Source organism: Urocitellus parryii, chromosome 1 (genome assembly GCF_045843805.1).
Source record: "Urocitellus parryii isolate mUroPar1 chromosome 1, mUroPar1.hap1, whole genome shotgun sequence".
Classification (NCBI taxonomy): Eukaryota; Metazoa; Chordata; class Mammalia; order Rodentia; family Sciuridae; genus Urocitellus; species Urocitellus parryii.
In genome coordinates, this window is record NC_135531.1 from 62562480 (window position 1) to 62581679 (window position 19200).

The following is a 19200-nucleotide window of genomic DNA, read 5'->3' on the forward strand; positions in this document are numbered from 1 at the left end:
AGAAGAGGTAGAAAACATAAAGAAGTTTGGAAAAATTTGTTGTTTTACAGTATTCATGACAGGCATAAAACCATGTAGACAAAGTGTCCTTTGTCCCGTGTAACCACAGCGCTATGAATCTGGTCTGTGATGTACATTTTCAAAAGCATTATCTTTGCTATTATAAATTATGTTTTGCTTTCAGAACCCCTAAGAGAGAAGGTTTTACTCTTACCCTCATTAAAAATACTCATTATGATTCAATAGCAACACCAAAATAAAAACTTGTGGAAACTACTGCTGTTTGTATTTATACTGTGAAGAGAATACTTGTCCTTAATCTGGCCCACAATTTAAAAAAATCAATAATCTCCAATTGAAAAATCTTGCCTGCAAATAAATTTTTTTTCTTTTACTCTCTTTCCCATTCCTTTTTCTGGAAACAAGAAGCACAAAAATGTATACCTGCTGCTATGGCTTAAATGTGGTTTCAAATGTGTCCCCACAAAGGTTCATATGTAGAAGCTTGGTCCCCAGTTTGTGATGTGGGATCTGGTGAGAACTAATTAGGTCATTGATGGGGCTGGCTTCAGAAAGAATTAATGGAATTCTCATGGAACTCTCATTAGTTATTAAAACAAGGGTTAATATAAAGGAACAAGAGCCAAAAATGTCTCTTTCCCCAGCACTCTTTGTCTTCCTGATCTCTCCTTCTCACATGTCCTCCCATGATACCATCATGTGATTCAGTCATGGGGACCCTCACCAGAACTGGGCAAAAGTTGGATCATGCTCCTGAACCTCCAAAACAGTGAGCAAAATAAACTTCTTTATGAAGTATGCAGCCTCATGTGTTTTGTTAAAGCAAATAGATAAATGGATAAAGAAAATAGTTAAATCCATAAAACTAGCAGTTGCTAGTTTGGGCATCTTATTTTCATTTAGTGCTAGAGTTAGAAGACACATTATTTACTATGGGTTAAAAAAATTATTGCAAGCATATTCCCTATTTGCAGATGGATCTGGGTGATTCTTATTTGACATAACAGAAGGTAAGAGAGCCTCTTGCCAGGATCCTGGTTTACCACAGTCAAGCATTGCATTTAGCTTTGGGCTTCCAAGAGCCAAAACAAGAATGTCATACAATTAATGATATAGTTCTCATGGTCTGGTAAAAGAAACATAGTTGTCCAAGTCAGGAAAACTTTTTCCTGGCAGTAACTTCTAAGAGGAATTGAATCATGGGAATCTTTGCATAAGAGACACTGGACAATCTAAGCATCTGGTATAGAGTCTTCACTCAGGGAAAGCAATAGCCTCTTGACCCACAGAAGCAGTGAGAGTAGAAATTAACAAGGGATGGCAAGAATGATCTGTACTCTGTTTCTGTCATGGTTGAAACTGCATTGTAGAAACTTAACTTCCACTCAGACTCTGGGACCCAGAAACTATTCTCTGTGCCCTCAAAATGGTGACGATGGTAACAACAACAAAAATAGAACATCTCTGTGTCACACAAATTATGCAAAAATAATGTCATTGCTTCACTGACTTCACATATTTTTCTCAGTTTTAAATCTTGCACTGTTTCACATAGAACTCATTCAACCACTATAACTACTATGTTCATTTCAAAACAACCTTGAATAGGTTTTCAACAAAAACAAGAATTAAGGATAAAGCCAATCCATACAGCTGAGATTAGTTTTAGTTTTTCTTCTAGCAGAAAAGGATATACTATGTCAATTGTACAAAATAATGCTCAATCACTTTTGAGGTCATATAAATGAGAACAACATAAGCTGTGGAATTGAGATGAAAAAGGGATAGCATCAAGAAAGTGAACTAGTTTTTTGTCAAAGACTGTTTAAATATCCTATGAAATTTTGCTACTAGAAAACTCAAAATAGTTATAGATGCCTTTTTACTTTTCTAGGTGTCATGAGAAAAAATGTTTGATGTTCATGAATTCAAGTCTCTTTGTTACATGCAGAGATGTTTCCTAGATGTATGGAAAGAAGATATTTTCTTTCTTTCTCTCTTTTTAGTAACATTTCAAAATTTTATTTTCATCTTTTCTCTCCCATTTCAGGAGTCCATAACTTCTAATAGACATTACAGCAGTATTGGAAAATATTTTCAGTAGGAAAATGTCACAGGCTCTGGAGTCCTAGGGTCTGTGTATGAATTTGACTTACTCTACCAGTTACTAAATGGCTTTAGAGAAGTTGCATAACCTCTCCAAACCTTGGTTTTCTCACCTTCAAAGGATAATATGCCTCCTACTTGGGATTATTCTATTGCATTAGCATCATTCCAACCTATGTGCAAGCATCTCCTGCAATGCCTAACATAAAATGTGCCAAATAGACATGTTGGTTCCTTCCCCTCCACACCCATACTCTTGCAAAAGGAATTTCACCCAGTTCAAAGAGGTCAACCTTCCCAATCGGCCAGCAGTACAGCTTTCCTATACTGTTTTTTTTTTTTTAATGAAATGATACTTAAAACATAAGAAATAAGACATACAGATTTATGGAGTAGAACAGAGAGTCCAGAAATAAACACTCACATTTATGATCAAAAACTTTCAATAAGGGCGCCAAGACATTTCAATGGAGAAAGAAGAGTCTATTCAATAAGTGGAACTGACATCACTAGATATTCAACATGCGAGAGAATGATTTTGAACACCTACCTCATATCATTCAAAAAGAATTAGCTCAAAATGGATCAAGATCTAGATATAAAAGCTAAGACTATAAAACTCCAAGAAGAACACATAAGAGTAAATCTTCATGGTTTGGGTATTGCAAGAATCTCTTAGATATGATACCAGAAAATAAACGATCAAAGAAAAATATATAAATTAGACTTCATCAAAACTTGAAAATCTTTGTATGACAAAGGGGCACTATCAAGAAAGTGAAGAGATAACCCTCAGAATGGTAAAAATATTTGCAGGGCATTTATCTGTCATGGGATTTGTATCCAGAATATGTAAAGAACTTTTACAAATCAACAATAAAAAGACAACCCAATTTAAAAGTGGCAAAATTTGACCAGATATTTCTGCAAGAAGATATACAAACAGCCAGTTAGTAAGCAAATGGCAAGATGTTCAACATCATTAGTCATCCAGAAAATGCAAACCCAAACCACAATGAGATAACATTAGAATCTCTAAAATAAGGAAGGCAAATAGTAATAAGTGTTGGAAATACAGAGAAATTGAAATCCTCATACTTTGTTGGTAGGATTGCAAATAATGCAGTCATTTTGAGAAATATTCTTACAATTCCCCAAAAAAGTAAAACATAAATCCACTATCTGACCCATAAATCTGTCTCCTTCATATTCTAGAGAAATAAAAACATGTACACACAAAAATCTATGCAAAGTCAGGCACAGTGGTGCATGCCTGTAATCCCAGAGACTTGAGAGACTGAGGTTGGAGGATTTCAAGTTCATGATCAATTTGTGAGCCCCTATCTCAAAATAAAAAAATTTTTAAAAGTACCACGGATATGTTTCTGTGGTTAAGCCACTGGGTTCAATCCCCAGTCCAAAAAAAAAAAAAAAATCTATGCACAAATGTTAACAGCAGCACTATTTGTAATATCCCAAAGGCAGAAACAACCCAAATGTTCATGAACTGATAAAATATGGTATGGACAAGTAAAATATAGTATATACATATAATAGAATATTGTTCAGCTATTAAAAGGAAAGAAATACTGAAACTGTTGCAACACAGATGCCAGACATAAGAGACTACATGAGGTATGATTCTATTTATGAAATGTCCACAATAGGCTAATCCACAGAGATACAAAACACATTAATGGTTGCCTAGAGCTGGAGTGAGGTTGAGGTAGGGGAAATGGTACAGATTTCTTTCGGGGTGATGTTGGGAAGCCTAACCTCTTTGAACTGGGTGCCCCCCCTTCTTCTTCTCTTCCTCCTCCTCTTCCCTCTTCTTCTTCTCTGAGTCCCCAGTACTTCCCCTTCTACTCTCTGACTCCCTCTCCCTCTTACCTTCCCTCTACTAGTCTTTCTGCTATTTACTTATACTTTTAAAAATTAGTGTCTAGTGGATGTACATGACAGTGAGACTCACTGTGAAATATTAACATGTGTGCATAGGAACGCTAGGTCTGATTCATTCCACTGTCTTTCCCTATCCCATTTCTCCTCCCTTCCTTCATTCCCCTTGGTCTACTTCACTGATCTTTCTTCTATTCTTTTTTTTAACACCCTCCACACACCCCTTATTTTGAATTAACTTCTGCATATCAGAGAAAACATTCTACCTTTGACTTTTGGGGACTGGCTTATTTCACTTAGCATGATAGTCTTCAGTTCCATCCATTTACCAACAAATGCCATAAAGTCATTCTCCCATGGCTGAGTAATATACTCCATTATGTGTGCATGTATGTGTGTGTGTATATAAAAAAATGCATGAATTTTGTGGTATGTAAAACATCTCTCATTTAAAAAAAAAATGTTTATTTTTTTAGTTGCAGTTGTATACAATTACTTTATTTTATTAATTTATTTATTTTTCTATGGTGCTGAGGATCAAACCCAGTGCCTCCCAAGTGCTAGGTGGGCACTTATTGCTGAGCCACAACTCCTGCCCCTCAATTTTTTTTTTAAAAGAAAAAAGTTGTAGGATAAATGGTTGTGTACTCAACAACCAGGAATAACTTCAGTAAACATTGTCTGACCATTTGCTGTATGTAAAGGGGATACAAAGGTAACAAAGTGTGGCTTCCATCATCAAAAAGCTTAAAATCCAGGCAATGGAAGCAGTTCAGTGAAGATCATTGCATATTTTGATTACCAGTGGGATCAGACTTAAATAGCTGTAATACACAGCATTCAGTTAGCACACAATGTTGATCCCAGAGTTTACATGCCCCCATTCTCTATAGGCACTCAGGTTTTTGGAGTAAGGGAGAAGAATCTAGGCAAAAGCTCTTTGCTGAAAGTAAGTAAAAATACCAGTGGAGTCCATCAACACAAAACAGGTGAGGGGAGAGGAATGAGATTAAAGAAAGTTTTCTGGGTTTTGAGACATTGGGGTAAAGAACTAATTGACAAAGTGAATAGAAGTCTCAGACAAAGGAGACTTCATCATAGAGACCCTGAAACAACAGAGAACACATGGCTGAAGAGCACAGAGAGAGGAAAAGGGATGGGTGAGAAGAGATTAACTTGGGGTACGCAGAGGTGGATATTAGTAGGGCCACTGAGGGGGTCTATGAATTACATGAAGAAGTTTGAACTGCGGGCTCTAGGGAGCCAAAGAGGGCATTAATCCTAGGAATGACTTGATCTTGTTCAGAAAGATTGATCTGGCTGCTGGGTGAGAAGGCAGATTAAATGTGAACAAGACCATGAATGGAAAGATCTCTCTTCTGGAGTGGAATGTATACCAAGATGGACGGAGGCAATGAACTTGCAGCACTGATTGGGTGGTCAGTTACAGGACAAGATATCAAGGGTGATGCCCAGGTCTGCAGGCTGGGTGATACACGCCAGATTGTGCCCCACAGGGGCAGCAAACATGGACAATATAGCCAGATAACCATGGAACCATGGTGAATGTGACATACGCTCACATTAGTTGAAAGGGCCATGGGTCAGAGGTTATGCAAAACTAGAGCTTCCCTCCTGAAAGTTTAGGTGTCAAATCCTTCCCCTTGCCACCAGATTGTGGAGTTGCACCTATCTATAATTTTCTTGATACTCAGGCCAATTACAGGCCTTCAGGCACTAGAAGATAACAAAAACTCAGACTGCACAAACATTAGGTGGTTTGACAAACCTCGTTGGATACTCTTGAGTCAAATGGAACGTGTTACTACAGATTCCCCCAGGGGACATCACAGTCTAGGTTCTGATAGAAGAAGGTTTCTCCAGGTTGTGTTGAATCGAATATCATTGTCATGTACCTTGAAGGCAAATAAAGCACATCAATCATCAAACTGGTATTCCTAATGGGCATCACCTCATTAGTCAGCAAACAACTAAATAACAACCACAAAAATATTTCACTCTTTTTGAGTTATTATTCTTTTGCAGTTATACAATTACTACTTTAAGGAAGCTTTGTAACTTTGTAAGCCAGAAAAGTCTCTCAAATCCTAATGGAAATATTGATTCTCAAGTCAAGATAAAGTTTTAGAGCAACTCTTAATGCATTATTTATTGATTACTGATGGAATCAAAATTAATATGAAAAAATAATCAATAAAAGTGCCCTAAAAATAAAATCCCATCACCAACCATCTCTGTCTTCTAATGTGGGATTCTGTTGGTTCAAAGTCCTCTTAGAAACCTGAACTTTCTTTGACCTGATAGAAAGCAGCCACTTCAGCATAGAATAAAAAACAATGTGATATGCCTGTTCAAAAACAAACAATTGTTGAAAGTACATTTTTAACCTCAGAGACCTCACAAGGACAAGCAACTACCATGTTTACTGATAACAGAAAAGGAATTCAGGAGAGATATTTCAAACTTAGAAAACAAATTGTTAAATCTTTCTTATTCTTTGTTTGAACCTGGCCAAAGGCCAAAAGCACAGCTTCTCTCTCTCTCTCCAGAATACTTCTCAAAACTCCCAGGCTCATAATGATATTGTAAGTGGAAGAAATTTGCCAGTGCCTGAAGGTAACAAGGCCAGTCTCCTGCTAACATTTTAATGTAAAAGATGGGTTATGCATTTAATGTTAGAGATGATTTGTTCTTCAAGCAATAAGCTCATGAAATGACTTTGAGAAAAATATATTCACTTCCTTCTTTTCTCTATGGTGCAAAACAAAGTCAATAATGCCAGTGAATTTTAATGAATTCAAATGTTTATGCATGTTATTTTTATGTACATAAATTTTAATGAATTAGCAGTTTTATTACCTCTTTTTAACCCTAAATGTCACAAATATCCATTAAAAGTATTAGTGCTAGTTTTACAACATTTCACAAAGTATGAACTATGACTCTGGTAGTTCAACAATTATCTTAGGTCATTTCAGGTAATGATGGAGTGGGAGAATCACCAGGTTTCTCACCTCACAGTTTGTTGCTTAAGCCCTAAGGAAGACTTTGACTTAGTTATAGGTCATTCTTCTAATAAATTTAACCAAAGATTCTGTATGCCAATTGATGGTAAGGAAATGCTTTTAAAAGATCTGTTTCTTGATTTAATTTTATTTGTATTGAGAAAACATGATGAAATAGATTTACTGAGTGGGAAGTGCCAGCAGAGACCAAGAGTATATTGACCCAAGTCTTACTTTTCAGTCAATATCTCATGATCAGTTTATGGGAAACTCTCCAGTGGAAGAGTAAGTTGGACCTCTACCTCACATCATATAAAACAATGAACTCAAAATAGAACAAAGATCTAAATGTAAAAGCAGAAATTATCAGACTCTGAGAATAAAACATGGGAGCAAATCTTCATGACCTTGGATGTAGTCATGGATTCTTAGATATCATACCAAAACCACAAGAAATAAAAGAAAAATAGACAAACTCAAAATTAAAAACATTTGTACATGAAAAACGCTGTTATAAAGTAAAAAGACAACCCACAGGATGGGAGAAAATATTTGTAATAATATATTTGATAAAGGTATAGTATATAGAATATACAAAAAGACAAGCATTTTGATTTTTTTAAAAAATGGACAAAGGATCCAAATAGATATTTCTTCAAAGAAGATATACAAATGACCAATAAGCACATGAAAAGATGTTCAACATAATTGGTCATGAGGAAAATGGAAATCAAAACTGCAATGAGATATCACTTTGTACCCACTAGGATGACTACAATTTTAAAATAGAAAATAACCAGCATGGATGAGGATTCAGAGAATTGAAACTCTCATACATTGCTGATAGAAAGGTGTCTAAAAATGATGTCTTTGCTTTGGAAGCAGTTTGACAGTTTCTCAAAAACTTAAACACAGAGCTAAAACGCAACCTGATGATTCCACTCATAGGTACATACCTAAGAGAACTGAAAACAGGTGTTCAAACAAAAACTTATACACTGATGAGTGCTCATGGCAACTTAATTCATTAATCAAAAAGTGGAAACAAACCCAATGTCAAAGCCAAATGTGGTATACACATATAATGGAATATTATTATTATTTTGTTACTGGTAAAAATTTATCATAGGTTTATTATTCTCATCTGTGGCACTTGCCTACCAATGGTGTTGAACTCATCTATATGTTAGAATCATCTGGGGAGTTTTTTTAAAACATATTTTTGTTTTTAATGGACACATAATAACTGTACATATTTATGGGATACAGTGTGATATTTCAATGTGCCATGAACAGATTAGGATAATTGACATATACATATCATTTCTTTGTCTTGGAAACATTAAAAAAATCTTCTCTACCAGCTGTTTTGAAATATTCAATTAATCATTATCAACTAAAGTTATCCTCTTGTGCTATAGAACATTAGAAGTTACTCCTAGAAAACTTGGAATAGAACCACAATTTGAACTATTTATCCCATTCTCAGCATATACCCAAAGGACTTAAAATCAGCATACTATCATGACATGATGACATGGCCTCATCAATGTTTATAGCAGCTCAATTCACAATAGCTAAGCTATAGAACCAACTTAGGTACCCTTCAACAGATGAATAGATAAAGAAAATGCTGTCTATAAACACAATGAAAATTACTCAGCCATAAAGAAAAATGGAATTATGGCATTTTTCCAGTAAATGGATAGAACTGGAGACTATCATGCTAAGTGAAATAAGCCAGTCTCAAAAAACCAAAGGCCAAATGTTCTCTTTAATATGTGAATACTAACACACAAGGGGGTGGGGGTAAGGACCAAGGAAGAATAGAAGTTCATTGGATTAGACAAAGGGGAATGAAGGGAAGGAAGGAAGGAATAGGTAAAGGAAAGACAGTAGAATGAATCATACCTAACTTTCCTATGTTCGTATATGAATACATGACCAGTGCAACTCCACATCATGTACAAAAACAAGAACTGCAAGTTATAGTCCATGTATCTATATTATGTCAAAATACACTCTACCGTCATGTATATCTAAAAACAAAAAAATTAAAAATTAAAAAAAGAATTTACTCCTCCTATACAACAGAATATTACTAACCATAAAAGGGAATGGAGTAGTGATACATTCTTCCATACAGATGGACATTTGGAAATATGTTAAGTGAAAGAAACCAGTTAGAAAAAGCCACAAATTGTACAAGTCTATTTATATGGGATGTTCAGAATAAGCAAATCTATAGAGATAGAAAGCAGATTAGTAGATGCTAGGGGGTGGGGGAAGAGAGAAATGGAAAGGGTCTACCTAATGATTATGGAGTTTCCATTTGGCATATTGACAATATTCTCAAACTAGGTAGTGTGACAGTTACAAAACCTTGTGAATATACTGGAAGCCACAGAATTATCAACTTTAAAATATGGCTACAATTTTGAATTTTATGTTATGTGAGTTTTATCTTAATTGTTTAAAAAATTCTGAAACAAAAAAAAATTAGTGGGAAGAATGGCTTTGTTTTATATTTTTGAAAATCATCTTGATGTATGCTTCGAAAGAGAATTGGATGCTCATATTTTCTTCTGCATTCAAGCTGTTGTAGTGTTATTTGGCTAGAAAAAAAATCAGTTTTACACAGATGTGTAGTTGGTAAAAAAAAAAAAAGTACACTTTAATAGATATTCAGATAGTCATGGATGTTCTTTGATAAAACACCCGAACTCAACATGTGGTAGTTTTTAGAGGCTAGTTCCTATGTGAAATCTGAAATCAAATCAATTAACTTTTTGTGACATTAAAATATATTGCTTATCTTGCAAAAGTAGAAAAGTGGAAGGGTGAGACACAAAGGCAGTAAAGCTTTCCTGTGGGTGTGCACATATAACACTGCTATAAGGAAAACATTGAAAAGGACAAATACAAAGTTCAAGGTTATTAGTTAATGATTAGCAACAGAGCTGTTCACCTTTAAGGAACATTTTTTTGTTGTTGTTGAGTAAAAGGGATAGATGTATGTTTAGTCCACAAATACTAAATTTCCTTCTCTATGCCAAGAATTTGGTTGGGTGATAGGAGTTAGGGGTGGAAAGGAGAAGGTAGGAGAGTGTACACTGTAAACCTAAGCCCACTGCCAAAGTTTGCAACAGGGCAGGGCTAAGGCCACTTTCCCAGGACTGGGCCCGTGGTGGAGAGAAAACTTCACAACCCAGCCAGCCTGCACCACCTAGAATGCAGACTTTCCAGGGGAATGCTGGGACACCTTTGTCACTGAATTGCCAATACAGGAAGGGCTCAAAAAAACCTACTTTGAACTATGCTAAATTAAAAAAAACCTATATGAATATAAAGAGTTTCCTTTACTGACTTAAAAACAGCATACTACAGGGACACAGCCACATCAATGTTTAAAGCAGCACAATTCACAATAGTTAAACTGTGGAACCAACCTAGATGAATGGATTAAAAAATGTGGAATACACATACAATGGAATTTTACTCAGCAATAAAAGAGAATAAAATCATGGCATTTTCAGGTAAATGGATGGCGTTGGAGAAGACAATGCTAAGTAAAGTTAGCCAATTCCCCCCCAAAAAAACAAATGCTGAATGTTTCTCTGATATAAGGAGACTGATTCATAGTGGGGTAGGGAGGGGGAGCATGGGAGGAATAGACGAACTCTAGATAGGGCAGAGGGGTGGGAGGGGAAGAGAGGGGCAGAGGGTTAGAAATGATGGTGGAATGTGATGGACATCATTATCCAAAGTACATGTATGAAGACATGAATTAGTGTCAACATACATTATATACAACCAGAGATATGAAAAATTGTGCTGTATATGAGTATAAGAATTATAATACATTCTGCTGTCATTTATTTTTTTAAATTAATTAAAAACAACAAAAATAAATAGATAAAAAAGTAAAAACCATGTATTACCATTTTTAAAAAAAAGAATAATTTCCTTTACTGTTGCTTGACTTAAAACTTTCAAAATTTTTTTTAAAAAGTGTACTTTAGGGATGTGGCTCAAGCGGTAGCGCGCTTGCCTGGCATGCACGGGGTGCTGGGTTCGATCCTCAACATCACATAAAAATAAAAAATAAATATATTTTTAAAAAACCTGTACTTTAGTTTCTTGTATAATTTTTATGCATCTTTTTCTATCATTGAGATCGTAGTATAGATAGGCACATAGCTTTCTTTTTTGGCTCAACACCATGCCCTAAACATTTCCTTGTGTTAGTAAAAATTGTTTGCTCCAATTTAAATCCCCTCAAGGCCTATTTCTGTACCTGTTTTTGACCAACCCACAGAGCACATTCCATGAGGGAATCCTCATGGCTTTCATACATCTCTTTTGAGACCCCTAAATTTCTATAATCATTTGAGAAATACCTCAATTTTTTATCACAGCACACATCCTACATTGCCACTTAATGTAACTTGTGCCACCACTTGGGAAGGCCAAGGCAGGCCAAGCAGGATTTCCCATGCTGAGGCATCTAGATCACATATCCAGGTTCCACTCCAGCTATGCCACATAACAGTGACCTCACACAGGTTTTTAATCTCTTTGTGCCTCTGTTTCTTCATTGGTGAAAGAAGAAAAATAATTTTTCAGGATTATCACTAGTGGGTACATGTAGAGTGCTTAAAAAATGTTTTGCCCACAATAGGCACTTAACACATTAGCTATTATTAATTAGAATCAGATAACCCTGGGTTAGAAACTCCTGTTTTCCACTTAAGCCTGAATATCAGTGAACAACTTTAACCTCAGTTTCCTTCCCTCTAAAAGTAATGTTATCATAAATGTCCCACAAGGTTCTTGTAAGGATTGGCATTTCAATGAGCTCTGTGTAAGGCAGCTACAGGGCTCCCTCACAGTGGGCACACAGCAAGTGGTTGCTATGCCTCAGGCTCCTTTTACAAGCCTCCAGCTTGACCTCATAGAGCAGGTGTTTAGTGAATTAAGGGGAGAAGGTTGGGGGTGGATGCTTTCAGGGCAGGAAAGGAGACAGATGCCAACATTTGGATGGGGTCTGCTAAGGGTAGAGACTTCCAGGAGGCCTCCTACCCAGACTCATCAAGAGAGAGAGAGAGAGAGAGAGAGAGAGAGAGAGAGAGAGAGAGAGAGAGAGAGAGAGAGAGAGAGAGACACTACATGGACCAGCAGACTGTTTGGGTTTTCTTAATTTGTTTCTAATCAAATATTCTGGCTGGAGGACATTTCCTGCTGCGGTAGGGTGGGAATGTTTCAATGAATGTTTTATCAGAAGGATCTGGTTCCTCTATTTAGAAAATATCTATCACTGGTGGAATCACAGAAATGCATGAGATGGTGATGAAATAGCCACCCCAGGCAGTTTTCAAACAGAAGACTCCTTTGTAGAGTTTTCTTGGGCAACTTCTGCAAGTTAGCCCACTCCAAGGCCAGTCCTCAGAGTGTGGGACAGCTTGGAGGATAGACGGGGCTCCTGGCCATCAGACCCTTTCCCTGGAGCAAGCACACAGCTTGGCCATTGTAAAGCATCCAACTACCTTGGGAAAGAGGTATAAAGGGAATCAACTCATGATTAAAACTTGACTCAAGAAGTTCCTCTGTCTCTCTGCGGCAGACCTGCCTCCCGCCTGCTCCAGTCTCCTGATTTTTCATTTGACTCCATCTTGGGACAGCTCCTCTTCTGAATGTCACTTCTTTCACTTCTGGCACACTGTCCAGGACTGGGGACTGTCCTTTTAATATCCAGACCTTGGAGACTTAACTTACCTGCCCAGACAGGAAGCAGACTCTCACTTCAAATGAAAGCAATATCTTCAAGACCCCCTGAAATGCAGCTCATGGGTCCTCTATACTGTCACGGACTTTATCTCTCCCTCTCCCCACTTCTGAGCCCCCAGCTCTCTGCTCACCTAGACTGAACTGACCTCCTTTCAAATTCTGTCCTACACTCACACAGCTTACCTTTGCTTATGGATGTTACCGTATTAGAGAATTCACAGTTGCCCGTAGATCCTAGCCTTGGATCCCCAGCGCTGGCTTTACTCCATCAATCACATGACCCACATCCAGCGTTGGTCACATTGACATGAAAGCCTTTCTACAGCAGATTCTTGCTCTGCCTACAATTAGTTCTCTCACACTAGGAGGAGGCAATTGCTTTCTGGTGTCCAAAAGTGTTTGTCCTGGTCACATTTGTAAATTGCATGTGAAACTCAAAGTAGATGTTACTGTGGAATCCTGCCCCAGAATGACTGGCGGTGACTTGTTTAGTTTCTACATCCTCCAAAGACAATCACAAAAATTAGTCTGATGTTACATTTCTCAAAGATTTGATGTCCAGATCACATCTATGGTGAAGTAATTAACTTTATATAGAATTGTAGGTAAAATTTTAAGAATAGAAAGAAAGAAGGGATCAATATTATGAGAAAGATATATAGTACTTACTGTCCATTTGGATTGGGAAGCAGGCAGTTTGGGTTTGCAAATAGAGAATTTTGATTTGCAAAGCAGCTTCATTCAAAGATAGTCCCAAGGTAGAAGCACTAGCCTTTGTATGTGTTAGAAGGCTTCCTCAAGAAGTAATAGGAGCCAGCACAGTGGCCCACACCTGTAATCCCAGTGACTCAGAAGGCTGAAGCAGGAGGACAACAAATCCAAGACCAGCCTGTGCAGCTCAGCCAGTCCCTCAGCAATTTAGTGAGAACCTGTCTCAGAAATAAATAAATAAACAAACAAATAAATAAAGCCTGGACATGTAGCTTAGTAGTACAGGACCCCTGGATCTCAGAATCAATTAAAAAAAAAAAAAAGAAAGAAAGAATGGGATGGGATACTAAACCAGGACATGGATGCCAAGTTATAACATTGTCAGATTCTAAATCCCAGTAAGTACTTAAGCAGGTAGTCACCCTTCAACAAAGGGCCATCGGAAACAGAACTATAACAGCATCATGGCTTAAATAATGATGCCTTTCATTTGCCTAAGGTCAGGAATTAACCTCCTTTTGTACGCTGTATAAAACTTAGCCCAGTTTGGTCTCTCAAAGTTGCTGATGAAAAATGCCTTACTAGCTGATGGTGGTGGTAGATATCTGTAATTCCAGCTATTTGAGAAGCTGAGGCAGGAGGATCACAAGTTTGAGGCCAGTCTCAGCAACTTAGCAAGACTCTGTATCAAAATACAACATAAAAAGGAGGAGAAGTGTAGGTCAGTGATAGAACACCCCAGGTTCAATTCCCAGCACTGTGTGTGAGCACACACACACACACACACACACACACACACACACACAGTAATTCTTAGCTCCTTACTTCTTTTAACCTACTGACTCTAATGAGAAAATAAATGCATTTTCCAAAAAAAGATACACATTATACTCCTAGAACAAAATATTTCCCCTGTCCCTGAAAATTAAAAATATCTTTTAAAAGAATTATCCATTTTATTCAGAATATATCCTAGCACTCTAATCTCTCTAGAATCAAGGAAGCCCCTGAGGGACAAGTTAGGTGTTCAGGGATGTCCAAGAGGTCTGCAGTAACTCTTGAAGAAAAGAACGTTCAAGGGATAAGTGGTACCATGGAAAAATAGGAAAGGTCAGCTAGAGGGCTGCCTACAAAAACACATGTAGAGTTTTCTTTTGGAGAAGGCCAAACAAAAGGGATTCCTTATAGTTAAAGTAAAAAGAAATAGTCTTAAATTTAACAACAACAATACCCCAATGATTCAAATGTATGAATTGCCAAGATCATTGTAATGTCATGTGTATCTAATGAACAATAAATAAATAAATAAATAAATAAAATTTTTAAAAAATTAACAACAACAGCAAGAATGAGATGTCATTAAAGAATGTCTATGTAAATCTCTGAATAATGTAAACCTCTTCTTGGAGATGGTGTTGAACTGAATCACTCAGGACTGTCCCGACCCTATAACTACATATTGTGAGACATCTGCTAGACTGTGAGCCCCCACAGAGAAGCTGGTCTCCTTGTCATGTTTCTATGAGGGTCGTCACTGCCTCCCCAGGATCAAGCATAGTGCTGGATTCATGGCAGGCACTGAACATTCAATTAAAGAAAGGATGGATGGATTTGATTACCTACTGCGAAGAGTAGCTTATTTTTTTGTTTATGAATGTAAAGAAGTAGCCAGAAAAGAAAACCACCAGCACCATCAAACTCCCCACATAATATACAATTTGGCAGATAAAGAACCTTGGATCACAGTGAAGAGCTATGGGGAGGTGATCCCTGGAACTTATGTAGACTTGGAAGAGGACCAGCAATGTTCAGGCAGATCTTGAGTTCAGTCTGTACAAGATTAGAGCAATAAATCGAGTTTACTTATCATTTAAATGAACCACAAATGGGAATCTGAGATAAGCTGACATTCAAACGCACTTAGACTTTGTGCTTATAGAATGAGCACTCTGCAAATGGCCCCAGGGTTACAGTTCTTTTAAACTTTAAATATTGTTGCTCTAAGATGCAGTGGGCTTGAACTATTGCAACAGCATGAAGATCATGTCAAAAAGCAAGCAAGGCAGATACATGGGGATGGAGGTTACCTTTTTTCTCTCTACTTGCAAATTTAAAAGCAAAAAGGGGGTTGGTAGGAAAGAAAAGCAAAAGTAAGAAAATATATATAATACTTGAGAAAATGGAAAAAAAAATTAAGCACAAGGAAAGGAAAGGAAGACGTGAATAAGAGCACAGAAGATTTTAAGTAAAAGATTTTGAAGTCCTAACTGAAAAAATAACAATAAAAATATCAACTCAGCGGGGAGGTCTTCAGGAAGTCTTGATATGTAAAGACCTGTCATAAGCAAGTTGTGTAAAGGCAGCATAGTATTTTGTGTTTACAGAATGACAGGCAGCCAACTTCCCTGTGAGTCCTTCCTTCTCTAGAGGACATAGTATTTTGTGTTTACAGAATGACAGGCAGCCAGCTTCCCTGTGAGTCCTTCCTTCTCTAGAGGAGAACTATGTCCAATACGTACAACTCACTGAAGTCTTAGCTGTGCATGGGTGAACTGTTGGTCATAGCCACCTCTGTCACCCTCACCCCCATAAAACCCTTTTGTTTACCAGCTTCACACCACAGCCAGATATACTGTCACCCCCTCCATCTCAGGCTGGCGTGAGTCCCCTTTTACCTCCATTTCCCACCATTCACAGAACATTGAATTTTATCTCGGGCAATTAATTTTTCCTATGAGCTTACCAATTAATAAGATACCACTATCATCTTGATAAAGAACTTGAACTAGTCGGAAAGTGCCTCTAGTGTTAGCACACAAATTATCATATACTCTGGCATTCACTGTAAGTAAGCATGGTGATTTTTTTCTATTTATTTTTTTCAGTCTTAAATACAAGTGTGTTACTTTATGACCCTCTCCATTTCCAGCATATTTTATCTATGTTTTAAATGAAATGCCCTTTCTGAGTGTTGACCTTGACACACAGACAGGTCTGGTGAAATGGCAGCCTCCTCTCTATGTCTTTTGATAGATAGACTGTCTTTCTTTGCTTTGGTGTGCACGGGTTCTTCCAGCCTGGCTCAACACGGCCTCCTAGCTCATGTTTCCAAGGCAGACTTGGTCTCAGAGTCTGTGTCCGAACTCCTGTCAATCCCAACAGCATAGCTCAGCCATGGCTTTACTTCTTCACAGTGAGAAGGACTGAACCACCGCTTTCCATGTCTGTCCCGACAGGGCTGGGTAGAGCTCAGTGGTAAAGCACTTGCCTCGCATACACAGGACCCTGGGTTAGATCCCCCAAACCACATAAAAAATATTCAAACCACCTCTCTCCAAGCAGCTGTGGTCAGCCTGGGAGAGGAGGCAGCTTCTGGCATTGGTTCTAATAATTCCCCACAACCTTCTACTCTGGTATATACAGGTACTGACCAAATTCTTGCTTATAACCTCATACTCTCAACTTTAATAATTAATGCAATTATCCACCAAACTACTTATTAAACAGATTCTGTGAGAATTAGTGTCTGACTTTCCAACCTCTGGTTATTCATTCTATAAAATGAATAAGCTCTGGGACCACCCCTGGTTAAGTTCTTTCAGATTTACACAGAGCAAAGGATCTTGACATAAAGACAGAGCAAAGTTCTTTCCAGTGTGATTCTGTGTGCAATTAAAACTGACCCCAGGAAAACATTCAAAGTGGGTAAGGTCTGTATGTCCCCTTTCAGGGACCCATTTCAGGGACCCCTTTTATGCGTCCTAGAAAACTAACACAGTGACTTCCATTTGCACCAGGGGCTTTATGTTTTTCCAACAATTTGACATGAGTTATCTCATCTCCTACTCACAAACACACCCAGAAATGCATTATAACCATTGTCATTTTATAGTCAAAGATACTGGGGCACATTCAACAAATAAGTCTTTAGTCAAGATGTCAGTGGAGTCACAATAATGAATGAAGGAGACAGAATAAGCCAGTAGAGAATACTATCCACAAACAGGAAGTGACTACACTGCACTTGGTTATAAGGGCTCATACACAGGCCAGGAGCCAAGAATGGAATAGCTTTCTGCAGGAGGCATTACCTGATTTTTATAGGACCCGTTGAGTAAGATAAAAAAACAGGACTATAGGAAGAACATTCTAGGCCCCCAATTTATTCTTATTTGACCACTCACAGAGGACTAATACCAATTCACATAAATTGCCTATGGAGAGATTTCAGACCTTACAACAAAACCAGAAGAGGTATCTGGAGTAGACCATGTGTTGAGTCTTTGAGACCCAGAGGTATCATCTGTAGCTCTCAGATTGGCTGTGTCTCCCTATGGGGGACACAGATCAGCCTCCAGAACACTTTTTAAAGTTATTATAATTACTAGTGCAAATTAGCTGTACAAAACAATATATGTTTACAGAATGACAGGGACCCAGCTTCCCTTTGTGTTTCTTCTGTGCGACATCTTCAAACATGCATATAATTAGACTTTGATCTCATTTACCCTCCCTGTTACATTCCCTTTCCCTCCCTTCCTCTTTTCCAAGAGGTTCCCTTATACTTTAATGTCATCTCCCCACCCTCCCCCCTACTAGATTCCACAAATAAGAGAGAAATCATGTGATACTTGTCTGAGTCTGGCTTATTTCACTTAATATGATGATCTCCAGTTCCATCCATTTTCCTGTAAATGACATGATTTTGTTCTTATTTGTGACTGAGTAACATTCCATTTTGTGTGTGTGTGTGTGTGTGTGTGTGTGTGTGTTTGCACACACTTTCTTTATTTATTCATCTGTCGACGACTATCTAGGCTATTCCATAACTAGGCAATTGTGAATAGTGCTATAATAAACATGGGTATGCAAGTCTCTCTCTACAGAATGCTGACTTTGATTCTTTCGGGTATATACCCAGGAGTGGTATATAGATGAATCATATTTTTAGTTTTTTGAGGAATCTCTATACGGATTTCCCTCATGGCTGTATTAACCGAAATTCCCACCAATAGTGTATAAGTGTTCCTTTTTATCTCCATCCTTGCTAGCACTTGCTATTTTTTGTTCCCTCATAATAGCCATCCTGACCCAGGTGAGATGGAATCTTTTTTTTTTTTTTTTTAAAGAGAGAGTGAGAGAGGAGAGAGAGAGAGAGAGAGAGAATTTTTTTAATATTTATTTTTTAGTTCTCGGCGGACACAACATCTTTGTTGGTATGTGGTGCTGAGGATCGAACCCGGGCCGCACGCATGCCAGGCGAGCGAGCTACCGCTTGAGCCACATCCCCAGCCCCGAGATGGAATCTTAAATGTAGTTTTGATTACATTTTCCCAATGACTAAAGATGTTGCGCATTTTTTTATGTAACCATTGGCCAATTATGTTTCTTCTTTTGAGAAGTGTCTCTTCAGCTAAATTGCCAACCTATTAACTGGATTGCTTGTTCTTTTGGTCTTTTTTTTTTCTTATGTGCTTTATCTATTCTGGATATTAATTCTCTATCAGATGAATGACAGATTCTCTCCCATTCTGTACGATATCCAAGGACACTTTTAGGACTAAATCTGACAGTTGAAGCCTCCTCTCCTGAGACAGGGCCCAGAGTAACACTCTCGACTGCTCCCCTCAATAGAGATCTTCCATGTCAC